Below are 6,474 nucleotides of genomic sequence, written 5' to 3' on the forward strand. Positions count from 1 at the left end.
TCTAATTCTGCAAAGCCTTTGGCTATATTAATCTCTCTTTAATGTAATCACCTATAAATAAATGATGACCCCATGATTTAATACAACATCTGCCATCCCCATTTCTACACAAGATGTGAAGCAGTGCTCTGGTACATGGTAGGGGTGGGACTCATGTGCGTGACTGGCCACGGCAGCAACCAGCTCCTCGGCCCAGCACGCAGGGGCTCAGCTCCAGCTCACCATTCCCAGCAGGATGGATGGAAACACAGACCAAGGCTGCATGGCAGGGCCTGGCAGGGGCCATGTGTCCCCCAATGCCCAGGGACCCATGCAGGCAAGGGGCGATACAGCACAGCTGTTGATAAACCCACCAACATCACCATTTCTGTAACCACTGCCAGGCAAGGGGAGATCAGGACAACCAATCTGGAGATTTGGGGAACAAGAGGGATTCACTGACAGCTTCCACTTTGGTGAGCACCAAAGGGGCATGGGGCATACACTGACAGTGCTGCTCACCTGTTGCAAGAGTCCCCTCCTGCAAAAATATGCATGGAGGAGGAAAGAGAAAAAGAAGCCATGAGTATCAAAAATTGTGTTGAAAAGTGAGTTTGTGAAGCCCAACCCAGCCCCTGATGCACTGATCCGAGGGCTCACTGGAGCAGGAGGATCAGAGTCCGCAGTGGAGGCACGCGACTTTCCATTCTTCCGCCCTGAGGACACACGGGATCGCTAAAGCCTTTTGTGCCTGTTTGCCCTGAGACTGGGCAGCCCAGCAGGGGCTGGTGCCTGCAGCATGGCAGCTGGAGCAGCTCTCTCAGCCCAGGGGCTGGCTCACTTGGAAACAATCCACCAAGGTCAGAGGTTTTCCATTCAGCACCCAGGAGCAGCAGCCTGTCCTCCTTCTGCCTTGCTCCATCCTCATCCTCGCTGGGCTGAGGTGGGTGGCAGCAGGAGCAGCCCATCCACATTCCCATCAGGCAGCCACACTCTCCTCCAAGTCTGGAGTCACCGTTGCACACCCTGCTAAAGGAAAAAGTCTTTAATTAGGACAGAGCTGGAAGAGCTTCAAAACTCCAGCTTCTGGTGATGGTAAGAAGGGAACAGGCAGAAGCCCCTCAGGCCACCCCTGTCCTCAATACCTTTGGCCATGTTGTAGGCAGGGGTGGCCTGAGGGTCTCCTGGAGGTGTCGGGATCTGGCTGGGGGTCTCCTGGCCCCAAATGCCATAGGACCTGGGTCCATGTGTCCCTCCTGTTTGGAGTTTGGTCTCACTCCTGTGTGTGGCAGCAGGCATAGATGGGGCTGGGGGTGGCAGGGGACTGCTCGTGCTGAGAAGCCCACAAGCCCCTTCACATGGGGGGCTGAGTCCCAACACGAGGCATGGATGGGTGGACAGGGAAGACTCCCACCTCTACCTGTATGAGCCCTCGAACTCCAAAGAGGAACCAGATCACACCCCCCTGCTCTGGGGCTCACAGACCAGACTCACCAGCACAAGGACTCTGGTGCAGGTCCCACACCCACTCTCGGGACCATGGCCGAGCACTGCAGGACCTGGACTGATGGTCTGTGGAGAGAGAAGCATCAGGAACAACACAGGGGAAGCAGGAGCCTGTGTCTCCCCTCCCCAGCACACAGGTCTGTGCCCAAAACCAGGCCTCTGGGTTTGGTTTCCCCAAAGGAGCCCTGGGGCACACAGGGAAGTTCCCCAGCCCGTGCCCCCATCCTGGGCCCAGAGCAGGCAGGGCAGGAACACAGCAAGCTGAAGCCTGCAGCCTGGAAAAACGCTCACTCAGGCAGGATGCCTAGTAATAAATTTATTGTATTTCATTACATATTCCCCTTTTTGCACTTAATTCCAATTCCTCATATTCAAACTCTTCTTTCTGAAAGAAAATGATTTGTAACATAAAAATATAAATTCTGCATATTAAAAGTGCATACACCTCGAATAATAAAACATACAAATAAATAATAAAAGGCATTGACACAGTCTCATGCAGTTGTCCTCAAATAATTTAAAATTTATGGTACAATGTTCAACCCCAAGTAAAGACAGCCTGCTTTCCAATTACTGTACAGGTCAAAAACATTAAAATACAGAGGAGAATATCAAAGGTGTGGGAAAGCCCCACGTCCCTGTACCAGGTACAGTGATGTGACATGCAGTTTGAGAACTGTAGATATTCCAGTGTAAAATCTGACATTGTGTCCAGAAGAGAAACTGCATTTGCAACAGGACTTAAAATTCAATTTTAACCAATGGTGAGGCACAGGTGGTGAGCAAATCTGTACAAATTCATACTTGGAAGGCCACAGGACAGTAATGGAGCCACTTGTGGCCTGGATTCCCTTGTGTTACCCTACCCAAGGCAATGTAGCACCTCCAAAGGGGTTTATTGCACTCACAAATGCCACAATAGCCTGAGGCCGGCGCGTGTGCGCTGCAGGGCTGAGTGAGCCAGGACTGGTGGTTACACTTAGTTTTAATCTGTGTCTTTTAAAAAACATTATTTGCAGATAAATTGAGTGCTATCACCTTTAAAAAAATAGAAGAGTCCCTAAGCCTTTAGACCTAACACAGACATTGTACAAGTCTTCAGGTACTTTGCTTTTACAAAATAAAGCTCTTAATAGTAACTGCTTTACGGTGCTTTTGTTGAGAAAACCACGTAGAACTTTCATCTCACCACAGATTAAAACTAAATTTCAGTTCCCTCCACAGGTATCATTAGATACTGCCAAATTCTTTTGGATTAGTAGGCAAATAACAAAGATACAAAAAAACCCAAACCAAACCGAAATAAAAAAAACAACACCCAACAGTAAAATTATTTGGAATGTTGTTTCCAAATGCTCTCCATGCTGGCTGACCAAGGGGAGGGCACTGAAGCTGCAGGGCCAAGAACCAGGAGGAGTCCTGGAACCTGCACAAAGCCCAGGCCAGCCCTCACCAGCTGCCCTGGCCATGTGGCACACACGGGTGCCCCAGGGGACCTGCTGTCCAGCAGGACATGGCTCAAACCCTGACACCACAGGGTTCTGGAGCATGGACAGGCAGACCAGCTACCCCCACGGGCAGCCAGGGCTCCCCCAGAAAGGCAGGCAAAGGCCCAAGACCAGCATGGGCAGCACAAGGACAACTGGGAACCGCTCCCCTCACACGGACACTCACAGCAGCTCTGAGTGCCCGCATGGCTCCGGGCGCCTGCCTGCCCCTCCTCACAGCACAGGCATGCCCTTACATGACACAGAATGGCAGGCTACACACAGAACCCTGAGCAGGTCGCCCTGCTAACAAAAGGAAAAACAACACAAAATAGAAATCAGTTTGTTCTCATTTCCCTGCTCCGATCCCTCTAACCTTACATTACGCTCCAGCCTTGTCAGTAACGCAGAATCCTGCAAAGGAAAGAGTCAAAGATGTGCAAAGGAAGCAGGAACCCAGGGACATGCTCCTGTGTGCCAGCAGCAGCTGCACCACGAGGCAGCAGCACAGACTCCAGGCAGTGCTCTGGAGCTGTGGCTGGGCTAGAGGCTTGCATAGTTAGTAGGGACATGCATCGGGGACAGCACGGCCATGCAAGCTGCCTCGCACCGAGAAAAATGGTTGATCATGCTCAAGTTTCAGCTTCAGAAAGCAAAACCCCTGCAGCGACGGCGGATGAGGGCACTTGCAGTGGGAGAAGTGCAATTAAGCTGCTAGCTTTCTATCCTAAGCATCTTGTGTTTATTAATCCATATCTGGTAAGTCTGAAAGGGTTAACAATTTACACACGCAAAGTGAGACACAAGTTACAGAGAACTGTAGGCACCAAATTGTCTATCAAATGTGATTAATACAAATAAAAGGTGCCTCTTCAATACATGTCATTGAAAATGTGCTTATAACTTGAATACTACTAAACACTATCCAAAAGACACAGCCCAAAAAGGGTAAAAAAAAGTCTCTAGGTGACTCCTGTAGGAATCGAGCACTGGAATGAAGGTGCTGCTCTCCTGCACCCAGAGGGCCAATTCCAGGAGTAGGAATAAGTGGCAGACTACGGAGGTGGGGTGAAACACAAGTCACATGCTGGCACAGGTGACTCCAACCCAAAGCCGATTGGAAACACACTGCCTGAAAGCCTGCTTTGCCTTGGAGCTCACCTGTTTGGGAGCAGGGACACTGCTGGGCCTCCCCCTTGCCAGGCATTTCCCATCACCGTGAGGCCACCCTGTACACCTTTGCTTCCAAGTCCTTGGCAGGAGGATCCCAGACCCCGCCATCCCCAGACAGGCTGGGCAGGACTGGCAGGGCAGACCTGGCAGCAGCTGCTCCCATCCCACTCAGATGCCCGTGAGACCTACAGGCCCCACACGTCACCACCCAGGGGAGGTGGAGGTCCCTGGGCAGCAGCGGCCTCTGGGAGATGGCAGAGCCCACCTCCCCCACAGCCACGAGTGCTTCTGATGGCTAACAGGAACTTTACGAGATGACCATGTACATGCAGCTGCTCCAGAATAGCCTCAAGCCACTGCTGCTTGAAGGATCCATATGCAAAGCCACGGTGGTGTTGGCATCTAGGATTTGGCAGATCCCTCTCTCCAGTGTTCCCTGGTACCATGCCACATCCTGGCAGCTGGACAACACAATACCATGGACAGGAGTTCCTACACACGAAAGGGACAAGAGATAAGTCTGCTTTAAAGCAAGGAGACTTGCAGAAGACTGATGATTTTTCCCCAAATCCCTTTAAGTAGGGCCTGTAATAACCTACATTCAGTTTCAGAAACATTTCTCCTACTTCATTGATGGAGTCATGACTGTAACAACAACAAGGCTTTGATTAACACTCCCAGTGAACAGTGCTTCCTGGACCCACACCCTTCAACCCTCTCCTGCGCAAGGAAGCTCATTTACTACAAAAGATGTGCGACACCAACGAGCAGAGGTGCGGAGTGATGTGAGCGGCTGTGTTCCCAGGTGCCCTGACACAGAGCGGACACAGACACCGAGCAGGGACCGTGCTTCCCAGAGACTGCACTTTGACATTTTGCCTGGTGTGTGTCTTATGTTCCACATGAACTCTGGTGCGCCCTTGTAAGTCAAACCATGGGGTTTGCCTGAGGACATCCTAAGCAAAGCCCTCCCAAGCAGAAAACCCACCAGAGAGGAGCAGCATCCCACCCGCTCAGAGATGAGGGTACTGTCAGTGCAGCCCCTTCTGCCCACCACACTCCCCTGCAGAGCAAGGAGCCTGTGCACCAGAGCTGCTGTTCCAGAGGGACAGAGAAATCCAGTCTGGCAGCATAAAGAGAGCAGATAGTGCTGGAGCTGGCAGCAATTAGCATCAGGAATTACAGAAAATGTGCAGAAAGAGTGAGATTGCATCTCATGGGATTGCAGGGGTTCAACTACTTTTATCAGCTGCTGGAATACCATGACCTCCACCTCCCTTCTGCCCAGATGGGAACTCCAAGGACCATTCACTTGCTCCAGATAAAGACACTGAACTGGTGTTCAGCTAAAACACAGATTTGGACATGGCTTCAAATTCCCTTCAGGCATGCAGCACAGGAGCAAAACCACCTCAAAATCCACACACCAGCTTCCAGTTTAAACTCCTTCAGTGAGTGATGGCATGAAAAGAAAATGTCATTTGATAAAAATAACCTTTCACAAATGTCCATGGTAAAATGCACAGAGAGTAGTTCTGTCTATTAAAGATCCCAAGCCAAGCCAGCATGAGCCACTGGATTTACATTCTTGCTAGAAGAGTTGTTACAAGAAAAGAGCCAAGACAGTGTAAGACCTTAATACAGATAAAACCTTAAACAAATACTTCAACATCAACATTTCAGGGAGTAATTTAAGTACTGCAATGTCAAGCAAGTCTTATCTGCTCTGCTGGATGTAACAGAAAATAATCCAAGAATAATCCAAGTCATACATTTCAGAAGCAAGCAATGCAATCTTTGCTTCTTGTCGCTGCAATAAATGAGACTGAAACAATGCCCGGGTGAAGGACTGCACTGAGGGGATGGTCACGTTCGGGTCAGAACAGTCAGGGCATTACATGTGCAGGCTGTGGGCACTGCTGGGGCATGTGAAGGGGATGCAGCAGGACATAACCAGGATGCTGCAAGGGTTACATTGCAGAAACATCACCCCTCACACACTGACCCCAACTTGATGGCACTCCCAGCTCAGCCCCACAGACACTCTGAGGAGCCAGTTACCCCCAGCCCTTCCCTCCCAAGCGTGCTGCAGGTGTGGTGAGCAGAAAAGAGATCACAGAGCAGCAAGGTGCCCAGCAGACCTGGGGGCAAGACTGCCTGCACGGTGAGCAGCACCTCAGCAAGGGAGGTGGCACAAGCCAATTTGTTATGCTGATGGTACAGAGCATACATGTGCCTGGCCCAAAGCTATGCCCAGAGAAGCTCTGCCACTGGACTGGACAGGCACAGACCTCGCTCAGCAGAGAGCGTGTCCAGCACATTGCCCACC

The 6,474-nt window shown here is 50.9% G+C and overlaps 1 protein-coding gene across 5 annotated transcripts in view; it reads right to left on the bottom strand.

The window, feature by feature from the left end:
- The window catches only part of USP31 (ubiquitin specific peptidase 31), a 21,133-nt gene continuing 14,659 nt past the window's right edge, over positions 1-6,474 (bottom strand). For 2 of the 5 annotated variants that reach the window (XR_001861972.1, XR_001861968.1), the window contains exons 17-18: positions 1,474-1,551; positions 1-1,008 (exon numbers count right to left, since the gene is read on the bottom strand). The gene's annotated coding sequence lies outside the window, so the exon portion shown is untranslated. Of the gene's footprint in view, positions 1,009-1,473; positions 1,552-1,786; positions 4,638-6,474 lie in introns of those variants that run through there. The other 3 variants (XR_001861971.1, XM_008633398.2, XR_001861969.1) reach the window with 2 other exon arrangements.

Source organism: Corvus brachyrhynchos, unplaced genomic scaffold (genome assembly GCF_000691975.1).
Source record: "Corvus brachyrhynchos isolate BGI_N302 unplaced genomic scaffold, ASM69197v1 scaffold5, whole genome shotgun sequence".
In the NCBI taxonomy this organism is placed as follows: domain Eukaryota; kingdom Metazoa; phylum Chordata; class Aves; order Passeriformes; family Corvidae; genus Corvus; species Corvus brachyrhynchos.